The sequence below is a fragment of the Vombatus ursinus genome, unplaced genomic scaffold (assembly GCF_900497805.2).
Source record: "Vombatus ursinus unplaced genomic scaffold, bare-nosed wombat genome assembly UNPS02014909.1, whole genome shotgun sequence".
NCBI lineage: Eukaryota > Metazoa > Chordata > Mammalia > Diprotodontia > Vombatidae > Vombatus > Vombatus ursinus.
Window position 1 is genome coordinate 14,323,374 of NW_020954687.1, and position 21,781 is coordinate 14,345,154.

The following is a 21,781-nucleotide window of genomic DNA, read 5'->3' on the forward strand; positions in this document are numbered from 1 at the left end:
TCTCAACTAATGCTGGGAAAGTATGAAAGAGATAAAAATTATGAAATTCAAGGAAGATTTTCAAGCGGATTAGGAAGGCTAGTTTGGGCTAATAGGTAGATTTACACTGACAAATTCCCACTCTCCTACACTTGCACCTAAAGATCAATTTACTTTCAGCTGTGGTATGAAGAAAGATTAAAGTGATGGATCATAATTAATCAGAAGGAACATTATAACATCATGTTCTTTACTCAAGAGGAGGAGCACAATGATGAATAATTTTACTTGGGTAGATAAGCAAGCAGGGCAGATTGGGAATGCCAATTAACTCCTGACCAATGGGTCATAACTGATGGCATTAACAGTTTCACATTTCAAATAGTTTTGGTAATCAAGTCAGAGTTAGTATTTTCCTAAAAATATTGGGATCATTGAAATATTATATCATTTTCATTTCATTATAAAATTTAAAATAGTTAATAATTTTGTAACAGTAAATTCTAGTGTGTTAGAGTAAGACTTGTGAGTGAAATTAAATCTCATCTAGTTCAATCCCCTAATTTTGCAAACAAGGAAACTGAGGCATGGAGAGGGGAAAGTGATTTTCATGTGGTAATGAAGGTCTCCAAACACTATGTTCTCAATTTACTAAGTTATATTCTATACCCCACATTCTAAATACGGTAGAAAATAAGGAATATTCAAAAGCACTAGTGGTTGGTAAGAAATTAATCAGCAAGCATTTATTAACACTATGTGATAAGTACTGTGCAAGATGCTGCAGGTAGAAATAAAAAATTGAACAAGTTCCTTCCCCAAATAAGCTTAAAATTTATCATGAAAGACAATGTGTATGTAGGAATGCATATGTATGTGTTTATAAATATATACATTTATTTGTTCACATAAAGATGAATGTGTGTGTGTGTGTGTGTGTGTGTGTGTGTGTGTGTAACATAAATGAGTGTAATTGAAGGGGGGTACTAATAGCAGCTGGATGAATCAAGAAAGGCCTAATGTAGGTGTTAACCTAAATTTTTTAAGAAAATTCAGACTTATTAGAGTCATAGTTGAAAATGCAGATATTCTAGGAATGGAGGATGGCCAGTGCAACGGCCCAGATAAAGTGATTCATAGGCTGAGTATAGGAAAGAGTAAGAAGGCCAATTTGTGACAACTATAGACTATATCAAGGAAGCAAAATATAATAAGGTAGATTGGGGTCAAGTTTGGGAAGAGTTTTAAATATCTAGGGCTTTTAGAAATAATAAGGAAAAAAATACTGAATAAAATAACACCTTAAAAACAGTAATTGTCCAAATAGAAAAAAGAGGTACACAAAAAGACTGATTAAAATAACTCCATAAAAATCAGAATTGACCAAATGGAAAACAAACAAGCAAACAAAAAAAGAGGTATGAAAGCTTGCTGAAGAAAATAATTCCCTGACTTCTGGGAGCCAAGATGGCAGAATAAGTATTAAGTCACTCTTGGTCTCCCTTATTGACCTTGAAAAACCCAGAAAATACCATCCCAGGAAAAATGCTGCAACAGTAGAGCCAGAAGAAAGATAGGGTACAGAAGTTGTTTTTTAGCTTGTGAGGCTAGGAGGATTAATAGGAAAGGTCTCTCTTGCTGTGGTTGAAGAGGAATGGTACAGGATGGAAGGTGTCCTCCAAACCAGTAGCAAGCCCCACTTCAACAAATCAGTGGGAGATCCTGAGCCCCAGGGAGGTGGAGAGAGCAAACACCAATACCACAGCCCCCTGCATGCCTTAGAATGGCAAGGGGAACCGGCAGACACCAGAGCGGAGAACCACCAACTGTGTGGGTGGATGGCCATCCACCAGTGGCAGAGCCCACTCATGCTCTAGTGCAGACCTAGGTGAGGAGACAATCTCCAATGGCCAGACTACCTCCACTACCACACCACACCCCACAAGCTTCAGTGTAACTCTGGGAAAATGCAAAAAAACCACACCTGGCCTCAGCTCTCACCAGTCACCACCACTAGCTCCAGTTCAGCACCAGGTAAGCTATAGCCTCTACAACCTCCAGCTGCCAGAACCTGAGGCTCCAGCACACAAAGCCAGTAACCAGGCCCCTAGCCCTCAGCACAAGAAGTGTGAGACCATCCCCCTCCCCATATCCCAGAAGCAGAGATCAACTTTATAAGCCAGGAAAAAGACAAACATCATGAGCAAAAAGCAACATAGAAAACAAAGACTGTAGATTCTTACTATAGGGACAGTAAAGATCAAAACACAAGTTCAGAAGAGTACAGCATTGTTAATATACCCACATCTGAAATCTCAAAGGGGAATATGAACTGGTCTCAAGCCCAAAAAGACTTCTTGGAAGAGCTCAAGAAGGATATTAAAAGTCAAATAAGAGAGGTAGAAGAAAAATGAGAAAAGGAAATGAGAGGTATGCAAGAGAGAGTTAATAGCTTGGAAAATGAAGAACAAAAATTGACTGTAGAAAAGAAGTCCTTAAAAAATACAATTGGCTAAAAGGAAAAAAAAAAGGTATACTGAAGAAAACGATTCATTAAAAATTAGAATTGGGCAAGTGGAAGCTAATGACTCTATGAGATATTAAGAATCAGTCAAACAAAATCAAAAGAATGAAAAAATTGAAAATAAAAACATAATATTCCCCATTGGAAAAACAACTGAACTGGAAAATAGATCCAGAAGAGCTAAGTTAAGAATTATTGGTCAACCTGAAAGCCATGATGCAAAAAAGAGCCTGGACAGCATCTTTTAAGAAATCATCAATTAAAACTGCCCTGAGGTCCTAGAACCAGAAGGTAAAGTAGTCATCAAAAGAATCTACTGACCACCTCCCAAAAGAGGTCCTAAACTGAAAATGCCAAGGAATATTATAGCCAAATTGTAGAAATGTCAAATCAAGGAGAAAATACTACAAGGAGCCAGAAAGAAACAATTTAAATATCATGGAATCACAGTCAGTATTGTGCAGTACCTTGCAGCTTCTACATTAAAAGATTGGAGGGCTTGGAACATGATATTCCATAAGACAAAGGATCTTGGATCAAGCTCCTTCAGGAGTTCAGATCAAGAATCTACCCAGCAAAGTTGAGCATAATCTTTCAGGTAATGAGGAGGACATTCAATGAAATAGGGGACTTCCAGAGACCTTCCTGATGAAAAAATCAGAGCTCAATTGAAAATTGATCTTCAAATACAAGACTCAAGAGAGGCATAAAAAAGGTAATCAGGAAAGAAAAAAAATGTTATTCAATAAGGGCAAACTGTTTACATGCCTACATGGGAAGATGATCCTTGTAACTCTTGAGAACTGTATCTTTATTATGACATTTATAAGAGATAAACATAGAGGGTGTAAGTATAAATTGACTTTGATGTGATGATAAAAAACCTAATTAAGGGGTGAAAAGGGATTGTATTGGGCGAAGAGGAAAGGGGGAGGCAGAAAAGGGTACACTACATCATGACAAAACAGGACAATGATAAATGGTGGAGATTATGTAGGAAAACTGGAACACTAATACATTGTTAGTAGAGTTGTGAAATGATCTAACCATTTTGGAGAGCAATTTGGAACTATGCCCAAAGGGCTATAAAAATGTGCATACCCTTTGATCCAGCAATATCACTTCTAAGTTTGCATCCCAAAGAGATCATAAAAAGGAGAAAAGGACCCACAGGTACAAAAATATTTATAACAGCCCTTTTTGTGGTGGCCAAGAGTTGGAAATTGAGAGGATGCCCATCAATTGGGGAATGGCTGAACAAGTAGTGGTACATGAATGTAATGGAAATACTATTGTGCAATAAGACATGATGAGCTGGCAGACTTCAAAAAAGCTTGGAAACACTTACATGAACTGGTGTAGAGGGAAATGAGCAGAACCAGGAGAACATTGTACACAGTAACAGCCACATTATGGAATGACTGTCTTTGATAGACTTGGCTCTTCACACCAACGGGAGAATCTAAGACAAATCTAAAAGATTCATGACAGAAATTGCTATCCACACCCAGAGAAAGAAATATGGAATCTGAACACAGATGGAAGCATACTATTTGCTCTCCTTCTCCTTTGTTGTTTTGTCTTATTGTTTCATTCTCATGGTTCCTCCCATTAGTTCTAATTGTTCTTTACATCATGACTAAAGGGAAGTAAAGGAGTTTCAAGCATTTCTGAAGAAAAGATTAAGATGAATAGAAAATTTGACTTTCAAATATGAGACTCAAGAGGAACATGAAAGTGGATAAATGAAAGAGAAATCATAAGGGACTCAAGGTTAAACTGTTTACCTTTCTATATCAGAAGATGATACATGCATCATCTAAGAACTTTATTATTATTAGGATAGTTATAAAGATGCTACATAGAAAGAGGGCGTACAAATAAGTCAATTATTTTGAGATAATGTTGAAAAAAATAAACCAGTGAGAAAGAGGGATGTCCTGGGAGATTTTAAATGAAACACAGAAAATAGTAAAACTATATAAATGGGGGACTTCAACTTTCCCATCTCAGAGCTAGATAAAGCTAACTATAAAATAAATAAGAAAGAAATCAAGGAGATGAAAAGACTAATAGAAAAATAGGATATGATAGAACACTGTAGAAAACTGAATGGCAATAGAAAGAAAGATATGTTTTTATTTTTCTCAGTGGCACATGACACCTACACAAAAATTGTCATGTATAAAAGCATAAAAGTCACACATTCAAAGGCAGAAAAGCAGAAATATTAAATGCACTTTTTTACAGATCATAAAGCAATAAAAATAAAATTAAATGAAGGGTTGTATAAGCATAGATTAAAAATTAATTGGAGGGGCAGCTAGGTGGCACAGTGGATAGAGTACCGACTTTGGAGTCAGGAAGACCTGAGTACAAATCTGACCTCAGACACATAACACTTACTAGCTGTGTGACTCTGGGCAAGTCACTTTACCCCAACTGCCTCACCAAAAAACAAAAAAAAAAGTTAATTGGAAACTAAATAATCTAATCCTAAACACTAAGTGGGTCAAAGAACAAATCATAGAAATGATCTATAATTTCATTAAAGAAAATGACAACAATGAGACAACATTCCAAAACTTGTGGGATGCAGCCAAAGAGAACTTAGGGGAAATTTTATATGTCTAAATACTTATATTAATAAAAGAGAGAAAATGGACAACTGAATTGGGCATGCAACTGAAAAAAAAACTAGAAAAAAATTTAAAATTCACAGTTAAATATCAAAATAAAAATCCTGAAAATTAATAATGAAATTAATAAAACTGAAAGTAAGAAAACCTTTCAGCTAATGAATAAAACTGGGAGATAGTTTTATGAAAAGCCAATAAAAGAGATAAATCATTGTTTAATTTGATCAAAATAAAGACAGAAGAAAACCAAATTACTAGGGTCAAAAATGAAACAGTGAATGCACCAGCAATGAAGATGAAATTGAAGGAGTTATTTTGCCAAATTATATGCCAATAAAACTGGCCATCTAAGTGAAATGGATGCATATTTACAAAAATATAAATTGCTCAGATTAACAGAAGAGGAAATAGAATACCTAAATAACCCTCTATTAGAAATTGAATGAGCCATCTTTGAGTTCCCTAAGGAAAAAAAAATCCTCAGGACCAGATGGATTCACAAGTAAATTCTGCCAAACATTTTAAGAATCATTAATGCCAATTTTGTATAAATTGTTTGAAAAAATAGGTTAAAATGAGCCCTACAAATTCCTTTTATGACACAAATATAGTTTTGAAACCTAAACCAGGGACAGAAAAATGGAAAAAGAAAACTATAGACCAATTTCTTTAATGATTATCAATGCAAAAATTTTTAAATGAAATACTAGCAAGGAGATTGCAGCAATATATCACAAAGATCATATACTATGATTAGGTAGGGTTTATACCAGGAATGCAGGGATGATTCAATAATAGTAAAACTATCAGCATAATTGGCAATATCAATAACAAAAACAACAAATATCTGATTATCTCAATAGATGCAGAAAACCCTTGACAAAACACAACCTCCTTTCCTATTAAAAACACCAGAAAATATAGGAGCAAGTGAAAACCTTCTAAAATGATAAGTGGCATCTATGTAAAACCAAGAGAAATCATTATCTGTAACAGAGATAAAATTGTAGCCTTTCCAATAAGATCAGGAATGAAGCAATGCTGTCCATTATCATCACTATTATTCAATAGTGTACTAGATATGCTAGCTGTAACAACAGCACGAGAAATAGTAATTGAAAGAATAAAAATAAGCAGTGAGGGAACAAAATTATCTCTTTTGCAGGTAATATGATGATATATTTAGAGAATTTAAGAAAATCAACTAAAAATCATTATAAACAATTAACAAGTTTAGCAAAATTGGAGTATATGAAATAAACCCACATAAATCATTAGCACTTTTATATAATACCAACAAAACCCAGTAGCATGAGGTAGAAAGATAAATCCCATTTAAAATAACTGCAGACACTATAAAACACTTGATAATCAACCTGTCAAGGAAAACCAAGGGATTAAAAGAACATAATTAAAAAACACCCTTCAAAGAAATAAAGACAGATCTAAATAATTACAGAAATATTAATTGCCCATGGATAGGCCAAGCCATTATAATAAACTATGTTACAAAACATCAAATCAAGTAATCATCAAAACAATCTGGTAATTGCAAAAAAAAAGAGTGGCATTATCAAGGGAAAATATTTACATAATATACAGTAGTAAATGACCATGATCATCCACTGTTTGATAAACCCAAAGATCCAAGCTTTAGGAGGAAAAACTAAACACGTGATGAAACTTGATGAGTGGACTGTAAAGTTGACTGAAAACCAGGTATAGACCAACATCTCACACTGATTACCAAAATAATGTCAAAATGGGTACATGATTGTGACATAAAATGTGACAGAATATGTAAATTAGGGGAGTATGGGAAAATGTACCTGTCAGATCTATGGACAATGGAGGAATTTGTGACAAAACAGGAGATTGAGAGGATGATGGAAAATAAAATAGATATGTTTGATTATAAGAAATTAAAAAGCTTTTGTACAAACAAAACTAATGCAGCCAAAATTAGAAGGAAAACAGGAAACTGAGGAAGAAATTTATAGCAAGTTTCTCTCATAAAGGCTTCATTTCTCAAAGATATAGGGAACTGAGTCAAATTTATAAAATAAGAACCATTCTCCAATAGATAAACGGTCATAGGAAATGAACAGATAATTTTCAGAAAAAGAAATCAAAGATATTAATAGTCACATAAAAATGTTCTAAATCCCTACTGATTAGAGAGATGCAAATTAAAACAACTCTAAGATACCACCCATCAGATTGACTAACATGACAGAAAAGTAAAATGACAAATTCTAGGTGGGGGGGTCTGGAATAATTGGAACACTCATTCACTACTTCTGAAGTTGTGAAGTAGTTCAAATATTATGGAGAATAATTTCGAACTAGGGCCAAAGGATTATAAAACTCTGCACACCCTTTGACCCAGTAATTTCACTACTATATCTGTATCTCAGAGAGATCAAAGAAAAGGCAAAAGGACCTATTTGTATCAAAAAATATTTATAGCAGCTTTTTTTTTGTGCTGGCAAGGGATTGGAAATTGTGGAGATACTCATCATTTGGAGAATGATTGAACATGTTGGGGTATGTTACTGTGATGGAATTCAATTTGCTATTAAAAAATGATGAGTAAGATGGTTTCAGAAAGACATGAGAAGACTTATATGAACCTATGCAAAGTAAAGTGTGCACAACCAATAGGACATTTTACACGGTAATTGCAATATTATAAATATGAACAATTGTAAAAAAACTTAGCTACTCTTATCAAGGCAATGATCCAAGACAGTATCAAAGGACCCACGATTAAATATGTCATCTACCTCAAAAGAGAGAACTAATGCACATTGAAGATATAGTGAAATACACTTTTTTACTTTCTTTTTTTAATGTGTTATATTTTGTTTGTGTTTTGTTTCACAAGAAAGCTAACATGGAATTATGCTTTGCATGATTTCACATGTATAATTGATTTTTTTTTCTTTCTCAAAGAGGGCAGTGGGGCAGGAAGGCAGAAGAGAATTTGGAAATTTGGAACTCAAAAAAAATTTTAAAAGAGTTAATTTTTTTACATGTTATTGGAAAATATTTAATGAAATGAATAAACTTAATTTAAAAAAAAGAAATGGTAAGCAGGATGGTTTCTTTTTTTGTTAATTAATTTATTTTTAATTTTTATTATTTTTTATTAATTTATTTTGATTTATTAATAATCACTTCCATATGCTTTTGAGTTTAAAATTTTTTACCCCCTTCTTCCCCACCACCCTCCCCAAGACGGCGCACAATCTGATATAGGCTATATATTTACATTCATGTTAAACATATTTTCACATTAGTAATGTTGTAAGTAAAAATTAAAACCAATAGGAGGAACTATCAGAAAGAGGAAACAAAACTCAACAGAAGAGAAAAAAAATAACAATTCAGCTTCCACAGTTCTTTCTTTGGGTGTGGATAGCATTTTCCATCACAAGGCCTCTGGAGATGTCGTAGATCCTTGTATTGCCAGAAAGGGTTAAGTTTATCAATATTAGTCATCACCTAACATGGCTGTTACTGTGTACAACATTGTCTTGGTTCTGCTCACTTCACTCAGCATCAGACCATACAAGTCTTTCGAGGTTTTTCTGAAGTCAGCCTGTTCATCATTTCTTATAGCACAATACTATTCCATCACATTCATATATCACAACTTGCTCAGCCATTCCCTAATTGATGGGCATCCTCTCAATTTCCAATTCTTTGCCACCACAAAAAGAGGTGCTATCAATATTTTTGTACATGTAGGTCCTTTTCCCATTTGTGTGATCTCTTTGGGATATAGCCCTAGAAGTGCTATTGCTGGGTCAAAGGGTATGCACATTTTGATAGCTCTTTGGGCATAGTTCCAAATTGCTCTCCAAAAGGGTTGGATCATTTCACAACTCCACCAACAATGCATTAGTGTTCCAATTTTCTCACATCTTCTCTAACATTTATCATTTTCCTGTTTTGTCATGTTGGCCATTCTGATAGGTGTGATGTGGTACCTCAGAGTTGTTTTGATTTGCATTTCTCTAATCAACAGTGATTTAGAGCATTTTTTCATATGACTATAGATGGCTTTAATTTCTTCATCTGAGAACTGTGTGTTCATATCCTTTGACCACTTATCAATTGGGGAATGGCTTGTATTCTTATAAATTTGACTTAATTCTCTATATATTTTAGAAATGAGGCCCTTATCAGAGAGACTGGTTGTAAAAATTCTTTCCCAATTTTCTACCTTCCTTCTAATCTTAGTTGCATTGGCTTTGTTTGTGCAAAAACTTTTCAATTTAATGTAATCAAAATTATCTATTTTGCTTTTCGTAATGTTCTCTATCTCCTGTTTGGTCATGAATTCTTCTGTTCTCCATAGATCTGACAGATAAACTATTCCTTGCTCTCTCAGTTTGCTTATAGTATCAGCCTTTATATCTAAATCATGTACCCATTTTGACTTTATTTTGGTAGTGAGAAGAACAAGGAGAACATTGCATACAGTAAACGTAATATCGTTAAGGATAATCTTCTGTGAAAGGCAGATATTGATGCTTCAAATAGAAATAAGGAAAGTGAGAATTTTCCAGTATATATTAACTTATCGGTACATTAAGGTTGACTTCACAGGTAAATTCATATAATGATTGTATTTTATATAAAAATAAACAATATGTTAATGCAGTGTACAGTTTCCAAATTCTATATGAAGTGTTATAAAATAAAGTCTGGAATTAGTAAAAAAAAAATAACATTAATAAAGACAGTGTGTTACATTAGAAGGAACTGGGTTACAGAAAAGAAAGTGGGATAGAAGTCCTTAATCTACCATTCATCAATTATTTAACCTTAGATACTTCATGTGACCATTTTGAGACTTAATGTACTTTTTCTATAATAAAGGAAGGGAATAGGAATTTCCAAGGCTCTTTCCAGATTACACTTTATGTTATTCTATGAATGTCCATTTCTGAATCAATCAATCAATCCAGTAATTTTGTGATTTTTCTGTGTGGGTAGCCTTCCTATAGGCATGAGAAAGAATAGAAAAAAAGTACAAGTCATAGTCACTTTCCCCCAGAAAATTATCGTTTAATTGTGTTTAAAAGGCAAATTAACATATACTAGAGTTATTGGGACAGCTAGATGGAGTAGTGGAGAGAGCACTAGCCCTGGATTCAGGAAGACCTGAGTTCAAATCTGTCCTCAGACACTTGACACTTCCTAGCTGTGTGACCCTGGGCAAGCTACTTCATCTCATTGCCTCACCAAAAACTAACTAAATAAAAAATAAATAAATAAAAGTGAATACCACAAAGAAGAATATAATTCACTGTTAAAATTGTGTGGTTCAGAGGAATTAAGAGGAAAGGCAGATCAAGGAAGTTTGAAGTAGAGAGGAAAGGTTTCATATGGATATAAAATTGGATGATGTATATAGCATTCAGAGCTTTTATCTGTTCTGTACTAATATAATAAAAATGATATAATCAATGTAAACATACAGAATTAATAATGTGCCAAACTACCAAAGGGATATACTACATATCCTGATAAAATAATAACAAAATTCATTTGAATATATGAAAATTCTAGGATATCAAAGGAGGTGATAGAGAAAAAAGATGTGAATGAGAGGTAAATAACACTTTCAGACCTAAAACTTCAGTATAAAGCAGAACTCACTAGAAGCAATTCATATTAATAAAAAATTAAAAGTAGAACAATGAAAGCATAGACAAAAACATATCAGAAATAATGGAACTTGAAGACACAATGCTTGATAAATAAATAAATAATAGATAAATTATCCACAAAAGAACTTGATGTAAAAAATAAGAACTACTGGGAAAACTTTAAAGTTTTCTTAAAGAAATTAGACTTAGATAAACTTTCATAATAAAATAAAAATATATGTGATCTGAGTATTAAAGATAATAGGGAAGTCGGGTAGCCAGAAGCCACAACTAGTGATTTCGTTGGTGTAAGAAAATCCCAGGTGAGGAAACTCCCTCCAACAAAGCAGGTCTGTATCTCATCTGTAACATGTAGTTCATGAGTCTTACATAGAGTACTGAAAGATTATATGACTTGTCCAAGTTTACACAACCAGTATATGTCATAGACAGGACTAGAATTCCAGTCGCTGTATTTTAGTGTACAGCTCTCTATGGGGTGTATGTGGTTTTCAGGGAAGACTACCACCTCTGGTGTGAGGTATGTGGTCCTCTTCAAAAATGAAGGGCAAACAACAACAGCACTCTATCCACAACATTATGTCTGCCTATGACTAATGACAACGGCAAGAATGAGTAAGAAGTCAAATCATACAACTTTCATAGGTATGGGTAGGGAATGATTTTTTTTTAAGTACTAAGAGACAGAGGCAATTAAAAATGATTTTATGGAAAACACCGATGACACAAAATACAAAAAAGCATTTACACGAGCAAAATTAATGCAACCAGGATAAGAAGGGAAGGAATTGAGAAAAAACTCTTTGTATCAAAGACTGCTGATAATGGTCTCATATCCACAAAATATAAATAGTCGTTAGGTGCATAAGGATAAGAATCACTGCTGTATCTGATTTTAATTAGAACATGGGATTCCTGAGAGAGGAAACTCCATTTATCAATGGTAGTTAATTCCTTCTATGCAGCTTAGAGGGTTAGAAAAGCCTCTGGAGTCCTGAAAGTTTAAGTACTTGCCCAGGCTCACACAGTCAAATTGTATTGCAGGCAGAACTTGACCCCAGGTCTTCCTGGCTTCAGATCCTGCTATCTATACATTATATAACACTTCCTCATCATCAGAAATGTATTAGAGCAAAAACCTCAATAAATAAGTAGTAAATGGACCTTAACAATTTTTAAATGAAAGTTTTCAAACTATTAACAACCTCATGAAAGACTGCTTTAATTTAATAATAATGAAAAAAATACAAATCAAAACCACCCTGATGTTTCCCCTCTTATCAAAAAAATCAGATATAACAAAATATGAAAATAGTGAATGCTGGAGGATTTTGGAAAGATATATAGAAAGGTACTTCATCCCACTTCTTGGCAGAAGTAGAAACCCATAAATGTGAAATATTGAATGTAACATCAGACATTTTTAATAAGGTTGCTTAATTTTCCTGAGCGAGGGAAAGAGACAGAGAGAGACAGAGACAGAGAGAGGTGGAGAGAGAGACAGAGAGAGTGAGAGACTGAGAGACAGAGGACTAATTTCTGTATATTCCTTATACAGTAGCTGGGAGTACTAAAATTATATATGTAAATTATATTTGATACTTTGATACATGATGTTAGCCAGGACCATCTTAAATTTGACCAGATACATTGTGCCAGCAATGTAACTCATTGCTAAGCATGGTCCAATTTAATGGAAATCACCTAGAAATCTATAACAATTTTAGGAAGTAAAATTTTGAAATATTTTTCTGTAATATTAAAAAATATGCCTTGAAAAGATTGTCATTCAAGTGTTCAGAACACTAAAAATAAACTCTAAGGTTTTCATTTTAGTATAATACACAGTCACATTTGTTATTATTTCTCTTTTCCTCAAAGCATTTACTTCTGAAGGAATGTTTGTTGTGGATAGTGTGTTTTATGGATTTAGAGATTTCTCAACTAACCTCTTTTTGTAATTCAATGTGTATGAAAGCTATAAAACCTCTGAATGTACATACACACACATATACACATACTCAGATGGTGTAACCAGTTTGACAGAATTAACTGGTAAAATTAGTCCTCTTTGTCAATTCAATTATTTTAATTCAATCAAAATTACTGATGGGATGTAGTCTGAAGTACCTTAAGACATTTTACAATGACCAGATGGGATTAGAAATATTTCCTACCAACTTAATGTTCAATATATTAAAAGAATTCATCATTCAGCAGTTATTAAGTACCTATTATGGGGCAGATATTATTCTAAGCTCTTGGAAATCAAAAAATAAAGAGTTTCTTCCCTAGAAGAGTTTATTTTCTCATAGGGTAGCTTCCATAGTCCTCAAGAATATCTGAAAAGGTAGGAAAACTTGACACGGAGTAGACAACATAGATGAGAGCTTAATTGCCCAAGGATGTCAAATCAATTTTTTATTAATTTATACATTAAAAAAATCTGAGAGTGAATTGGATTATTGGGGGAAAGTAAAGAAAAGGTATATCAAAGCGCATTAATGAACTGAACATATGGAGAAATTGTTCTTTCACATTTTAAGGTAATTTACTCTAATGTCTCTTCCAAATAAGAAGACACACAGATACTTTTACTGATGTTAAGAAAGAAGTTAAAACAAAGTTCAAAAGATTGCAAATTTAGAATTTGATAGGACTTTAAAAATCATCTATTCAAACTATCTCATTTTTCACATGAGGCAATCAAGATACCCCATTAGTAAACCATAAAACCAGAATCCCAATCTAGGTATACACCCCATTACAATGTAATTCTAATAATCACAAAGTATGTATACTACATAATTTCTTCTTGGTACCTTCCTCCAAGTTAAATTCATATATAAGGACCCATGGATCTAGTCTCAGGTGGTTGTTATTGGATTCCTAAAACAAAACCAGGTGAAATGTAGTTAAGTTGAAGAGAGACAAAGAGATGTGCTCGTGAGGAACAGTCTACACTGGGAAGCAGTTCTTCACCCCAACCCCATTGTAGAACTTCAGATTGAGGCTGAGGTGATAATTTATAGTTATCTTGTGGTGGGAATCTTATTAGATTATGTTTAACTAGAAAGCTGCTGAGGTCCCTTCTAACTTTCAAGTTCTGTGATTTTGTGACTATTTATCCAAAGAAAGATTGAAGAAAAAAAAAAGAAAAGAAAATTCAAGGAATTTTGGCTTTAAGCAAAATATCAGGTATTAGGTATCTGACTCCTTACTTTCATCTAAGTCCAATCAGTCATTGAATCCTGTTGATTCTAATTTCTGCTTTCACCATGGTATACTTGTATTTCCTCATGCCTGAATGATCGTGATAGACTTCCCTTTCTACCTACTGGGATCCATGGCTTGCTTCAGATCCTAGCTACATTCCCACCTTCAGAAAAGAAACTTTTCCTAGTTTTATGTAATTCTAAGATTATTATCAATTTATTGTTTGTGTGTGTGTGATGTTTGTTCATAATTGTTTTCATGTTTTTTCCCCCATTAGATGGGGGCGGGGAGGATCCTCTTTGAGCGTAGTTGATATTTTTTGATTGTTTGTTTGATTTTTCTTTGTATCCTCAGAGCTTATCTCAGTCTTCTGGTACATAGTAAGCACTTAATACATTCTTGTTGACTTGATTTTTGACACTAGAATAATTGTTTTCTCTTTCTAACTAGCATTATACAAATTTTAGATAAGAGACAAGTCAGAATTAGCTAAAAGCCTTCACAGGAGGGTGTTGGTATCTTGGTACTCCTAATCCTACCTTGATCATCTCAGTGGGTCATCTCACTCAAAGTGAGAATATGGAAAGACCTTAAAATAAAAAGTCCAAGGTCTCCCACTGCATCCTGGGCCATCTCCAGTCATCCTAATTGATATCTGGCCACTGGACCCAAATGGCTCTGGAGGAGAGAGTGAGGCTGCTGATTTTGCACAACCCTCCCTCACTCAAATCAAAGTCACTTGCAAGTCATGTCATCATCTCTCTGATGTCATGGTCCTTTTCAAGAATGAAGGACAAACCATAAACCACATGAGCTGATATACCTCAAACATACTTCTATTTTCCCCAAATTCTTTCTTCAAACCTTTTTCTCTCATCTTCCATATTCTATTATTTTCCAATTTTCTGTAGAAAGAAATAGGAAAAACACAACATGTAAAAGTTTAAAAAAAGACAAGAAATCAGTCAAGGGAAACATCTCATCCCAATGTATTAGGGAATGTGTCAAACTACAAGTCAATTGGTGGTAAAAGAAAGGAAAAGTTGGAGAGCCTATGAATCTATGGGTCTAATAAACTGAGTCCATTTAGTATATTTTCATTTTCCTTTAATTTCTCCAGATATTATTAACAAATGTGGGAAGTGACTATAACCAAGTACAAGTTACAACAGCCAAGAAAATGCTGTGAAATCTCTCCTACTTTAAGATTTCCAATTTCTTTGTCTCTGTGGACCACAAAATTTATTCTTTAAATATAATAGAGGAAATGAGAGATGGTTGAATGTACATTAAAAGAAAGATACGCTTCGGAAGTTATATTTATGGATGGTATCAGCAAATACCCAAAGGTATCTAGTAGCAGAATTACTGATAATAGATCCCTAGCGAGTATACTGAGATAGTGCTTGGTGACCTAGATTCTAGAAGTAAAATAAACTATTTTCCATTTCATAAGTCAAACAACATATAATTCATTTTTTTAAAAAATTACTGATAAAGGTAGAAAAATATCATGGAATAATTTGAGGTACAATAGTGTATATTATGAATTGTTTACTAGAGTAGAGCAATTGGCAGGGGGTATTTACCTGATCATTAGAATGTGTAAATAAATAAATTTTCTGACAACACGAAATGGAGAATAAAATAAGGTATGATTTGAGTTTTATGAAGGAATAAAATAATTGGAACAATGCTATATTATACTATTGAATGTATCTGTTTTTGTGGTTCTGTGACTTTTGATGATTTATAACCATGCCTACTGATGTATTAAAAAGAGAAAAAATACACATACTTCTTTAGATTAAAAACAATGTTTTACAGAAATCATTTTGTAAGTTTCAAAATGATATATAAGATGAATTTTATCATTACTACCTTATTATCATTATCTTTGATGGAGTTCATATAGAAAAGGTCTAAGGGACAAGTCATTATAATATTGTTCTCTTCTATTTAATGTTTTGTGGACTATTAACACAGGTAGATAAAGTGATTCCTTTTTTGTAATTGAATAATATCATTAGTACATAAGGTCATTTTCTGTGGGTTCAATGAAAATACCTCCAAGAAACTTGTATGCACTATGTCTGATCCCTTTTTCCTATTGGTCTCCATTTAGTGGAGAGAGGACCAGGTTTCTCTATCTTCATTCTTATCTTGGCACTTATTATTATATTCATATTTCCACACTATACTCTCATCAGTATCTTCCCACTTCTCACTGTTTTTCAGCTTCCTTTTGTATTTTGTTATATACCATTAGAATGTAAGTTCCTTGAGGATAGGGACAGGCTTTTTGCTTGTGGTTTTAACTCAGTGCTTATCACTACAAGGCCTGGTATATAATAAACACTATCTAACCAAAAAAAAAATACCTCCAAGAAAACTCTGTTAGCTGATGAAATACTATGTATGACATTTACCTTGACTTTTTACATTTTTTTCGATTTTTCTATTTATATTTATCTATATTCAAGGTTTTTGTTCCATGTATTTTAAAAATTATAAATATTTGCTATGTCTGAATAGTGATGATGATGATGATGATGATGATGATGATGATGATGTCATTCCTGCACATCTAGAATTTTATGGGCAGAAGTTTTCTCTTGATGAGAATTGTTTCATTGCATTGTGTGTTGTTGTTGTTGTTGTTATCATCATTGTTGTTATTGAATGACTTCTAGATGTGTGGTCATAATTTTCTATCCCAGAATTATATTTTAAGGCTTGTACTGCAAGGGTGTTGATTGCTTTCAAGAAGCTCTCATTTTCATGGACTCTTCAAATAAAAACACTTTCATTTATTTTCCACAGATCTATTGATATATTATGCCTGTTAATATCACTTTATAAAGTATTTTTGTAAAAATATTTCTGAAAATTTTTAAACTATCATTTGCAAAGAGAATATCAATACTTTTCTTCCTTTCTAATAAAAAGGGTTAATATTTCTATATCTACTTTGGAGAGATAAGCCCTAAGTTTCACTAATAGTGTAAAAAGTTTTATTTGAACACCTTGGTTTTTTGCTGACATTCATTATCCAAGTAAATATGTGTGCATATATACATATATATACAGATATTTTATGTATAAATATATATGTATACATATGTGCATACTAACACATACACACATACATTGACTGCTGATTACTCTACATGTGCTTTAGCCATTAAGTTTGGATTTCAGGATCTCATTGATTGGGGAACATAAAAGGCTTTACCTTTTTATTTGCATTATGTTTGAATCTTGCCTAGGGAAGACCAAGTTATTTCTTAGTATTGACTTCATAAATTGGTTCAATTTGGCCTTTGTATTCAAGCTTAAAGCCTTAGTCTTTATTTTTCCTAGGGATACATTAAGAATTTTCCACTCATCCAGTTCAAATGGCCTTTCAGTATTGTTAGAGAAAGTTTCCACAGGGATCCCTGGGAAGGATGGCAACATAAAATGATCCAGCCAAGTCTTTGTTCCCTGACAACCACATTGGGAAAAATGGAAAAGGAAAGTCCATAAAGCAATGGTGCAGCAAAACAAAAAGAAAACAACAGTAAATTTCTCCACCTAGTTAGTCCAGGGCTGCACAGAAAGAAAATAGAAAAACTAATGGCATTTTGGGATGTATGTATGTGGGAGAGGGAGGGTAAAGGAGCTTGAAGCCCCCAGTAAAGACAGGTCTAAAGGTAGCAGGGACACCTCCATGGTGCAGTGAATAAAGTACTGGGCCTGGAGTCAGGAGGACCTCAGTTTAAATCTGACCTCAGATACTAGTTGTGTGACACTGGTGAAGTCACTTAATGCTGTTTGCCTCTTTCTTCATTGTAAAATGAGCTGAAGAAGGAAATGGCAAACCACTCTAGTATCTTTGTCAAGAAAAACCCAAATGGTGTCATGAAGTCAAACATGACTGAAATACCTGGATAACAACAAGAACCAAGTTAGCAGGGTCTTGGTCTTGGTTTGCTGGAGTCTTAGCAGGAGATGGAGCCAACTGTCAGTAGATGACTGTGAAAAGAGACTGATGGATTGAGGCACTTAAGCAGCCTTTTACTTCATAGTTTCTGCCTCCTGGCTTCTGTGAAGTCTTAGCTAAAATCTACCTTTTACAAGAAGCTTTTCTCAGTCCTAAATGTATTGACTTCTCCCTGAGAGTATCTTTAATTTATCCTTTATATACTTTGTTTTTACTCTTACAGCTATGTACCTAGCATCTACCATAACACCTGTGCTAAGAACTTTGTAAGTATTACATCATTTGATCCTCACAATAACTCAGGGGGGTAGGTGCTATTATTATCCCTATTTTACAGATGAGGAAACTGAGGCAAACAGGTTAAGTGATTTGCCCAGGGTCACACAGCTGGCAAATGTCTGAGGCTGGATTTGAACTCAATCTTCCTGACTCCAGGCCTGGTGCCCTATCCACTACATATCTCTTTTTTTTCTGTTTTTTTCATATTGTCTCCTCCCCAGTAGAAAGATCTTCTAGGGCACGGATTGTGTTTTTGCTTTTCTTTGTATTCCCAGAACTTAGTACAATGTCTGGCAGATAGTAAACACATAATCGATGCTTTCTGACTTGATCTGACCTGATAAATGGAGTCTCTGAAACACTCATGAATTACTCCTAATTGTGTCCTCATGGCTAAGCAGAGTAAGTCTATTATTCACCTGAGGGATTTTCCAGACTTGAAGCTAGATATCATTTTTCCCTAAATATTCTTCCCCAGGCTAAACTTCACTTCCTTCATCTGATGATCATACAACATGATAGCCAGTTCCCTCACAGTTCTACTTTCCCTCCTCTTCTCAATACAGTTTAATAATATGTGTTGTAATGACTCAGACCTGAACAAAGTGCTCTAGATATGATCTGACCAGGAAAAAGTACAAAGGGGTTCTCACTTCCTTTATTATAAATGTTATAATAATAATTAACTCTTTTAGAACTGTTGTTTTTGGTTGTCTCCTTGCACTATTAACTTAGGTTACACATACAGTCTGTTAATATTCCCAAACGTTGCTTCAGAATGATTCCTTTCCATTCTGCATTACACAGCTGATTTTATCAATTGCAGGTATGAAAGGCCGTATTTATCCTTATTAAACATAGGCCATTTTGCTAATTGGCTGTGGTCCTTTTGACTCCCAATACCTTCATCTGATGTTTTTAGCTATGGTTCTGAGCTTTTGGTCACCTCAGAATTTACCAAACATGCCTTTATCCAAATATTGATGTGAAATTTCATAAAACCAAGAAAAGTCATTGGTATGTATTAGAAATATACCCAATCTTTACATTGGAGTTGATACTTTAATAACTTTGCATTAGCACTGACATATTAATTACTACAGCTAGGTGGTATGGTGGATAGACCACCGAACCTGGTATCAGGAAGGCTTGATTGAGTTCAAATATGACCTTAGACATTTATAGCTTTATGAACCTTGGCAAATCATTTCTGCTTCAGTTTTCTCAACTGTAAAGTGGGGATTATAACAGCACCTATATCATTATGTTGTGGTAAGCATCAAATACAATCATATTTATAAAATGCTTAGCAGGGTGCCTGGAACATTGTTGTTATTCAGCCATTTTTTATTCATGGCACATAGGATGTGCTTAATACACGCTTGTTCCTTCACCTTCTCCTACTCTTCGGATCCAACTTTTAAACTGAGTCCACCTAAATACATTCAGCTCATATCTATCTTACATTGGGACTTAATACATGCTTGCCAGATTTTATTTAGTTGGATCCTAGCCATTAGTATGGCAGGAGAGACTGTCAGATGTTTTGCTAAATTTCATATGTATACCAATCTAATCACTCTGTCAAAAGAGGAAATCCAGCTAGCCTGGAATAAATTATTCTTCATTGTCATAGTACTATCTTTTTTAAGATCACTGTACTCCTTTCCAAATGATCATAATCCATTACTTTTACACTGACTTCTAGTATTTCCCAGGAATAAAACTAGGGCTCCTTGGTCTTGACTATGATAGCCCCATCCTCTTCCTTTTTTGAAAATTGGAACATCTACCCATCTGTAGCACTGTAGAACTCTCTTATTCTTCAGAGTTTTTTTCTAAAAATCTCTGAGAGATCTGAATCTGACAATGCTTTTATAATCAGATTTGGCTCAATAATGCTTTTATTACCCAAGTATGAATGTAGGTTTTTTTGGTCTGATTTGAATTTATTGAAGCCTTCCTATTTATCTATTTATCTTGCATTTCAAGTGCCTCTTAATCATTTTTATTTTATTCTTTGGCTTGAGAAATCATATTGCTTGGTAGAAAAAAATAGAAGCAAAGCAAAAACCATATAGTTTTTTTTGTATTCCCTCTAATTTTCCCATCTCATTATCCCATTAGTAAGTAGCCTTGCCTCTTTATAAAACTTTCTCTTGCCCAAAAAATAAAAAATCCAAAATGAACAAACACTAACAACTAGGGAAAAAACAAACAAAACAACAACCAAATTCTTTGTATGAGCTAGCTCAGAAGCCTTCAAACAGAGGCCAGGGTATTTTTGAAGCAAGTGTCTCAGTCAATCCCTCCTGTGTCTTGGTCTCCCTCTTACCTGTCACCACATCACCCTAAAATTCTACTTAGAATGAATTCTTTCTAATTTTTAATTAGTGGTAGATTGTCCCTTATATCCCTTTAGTCTTGTTCATCCTTTTTGTCACCAAAATTTGATGTTCACAATGATATTACCTTAAATAATGATTGATTCAAAAATTTCATTAATTCAAAATAACCTCTCCATTAATTATTATACTGTCATAAACATAGTTATCCCTTAATAAATATTTATTGAATCAATGAGTTCAAAAGAGTGTCAATTATTTGCATTCCAAGGTAAATTTTTCATAAAATCATAATGTAGAAGAGCACTGACTGAGAAATGAGATTTTAAGTAGGAAGTTTGGTAAAGGAGGTCATTAACACATTTTGTGTGTTATATTTTCCCTAATGCTCAGTACCATGCATGTTTCCTCAAAGGACTAAAATACTAAGATAAATTGGGTACCAACAGAATAATTAAGGCATTTAAAAAAAGTTTTTGAAAGCAGCAAAAATTCTTGGAAAAGCTTCAGCAAAAGAAAAAAAAACTTGTCAAAATCATCACCTGGAAAGTAAGCTGCAGTTTGCTGAAATACTGTTTATTATATGCTTGAGCAGAGTCACAGAAAACTCTGAAGTAATACATTGGCATATACAAGATAGGCAAGAAACACATTATCTTCATCTCACTGACTTCAAACATCCTACTGCTTATTTCCTAAATCATGAGTTTCAGTCTGCACTGGTGAAGCGAGATCTTTCAGATCTTCTTTAACCATGTCTGGATTTTAAAATAGTCAAGAAAATATTAGACAAAATAATGATGAAAAAACTTAAAGGTTCAATGATAAAGCAAAAAACAATAAACTGCTCACAACTAGTAGAACTTAGGAGATATCTCCAAATTACCTGAATATTGAGTCTTAGAGAAGGAATCTAAAATTCAGGAAACCCCCCCAAAAAAATCCTTAATACTATAGTTCAGGATATAAAAAAGAAAATTACCTTAAACCATTGCACCCAACTGGTTAAGGACAAATCAATAGTCTTCCAAGAGTAATACCAGAGAGAAATACTAGGTTTAACTTATCCAGAAATGGATTTCTCAAGTCCAGAACTCTTAGGTCCAAGAACAAATTCTTCAAGTACCTAA

The 21,781-nt window shown here is 33.8% G+C and overlaps 1 pseudogene; it reads right to left on the reverse strand.

Moving 5' to 3' along the window:
• Window positions 1–1,757: 1,757 nt before the first annotated feature.
• LOC114029077 overlaps window positions 1,758–21,781 on the reverse strand; it is a 40,110-nt pseudogene continuing 20,086 nt past the window's right edge.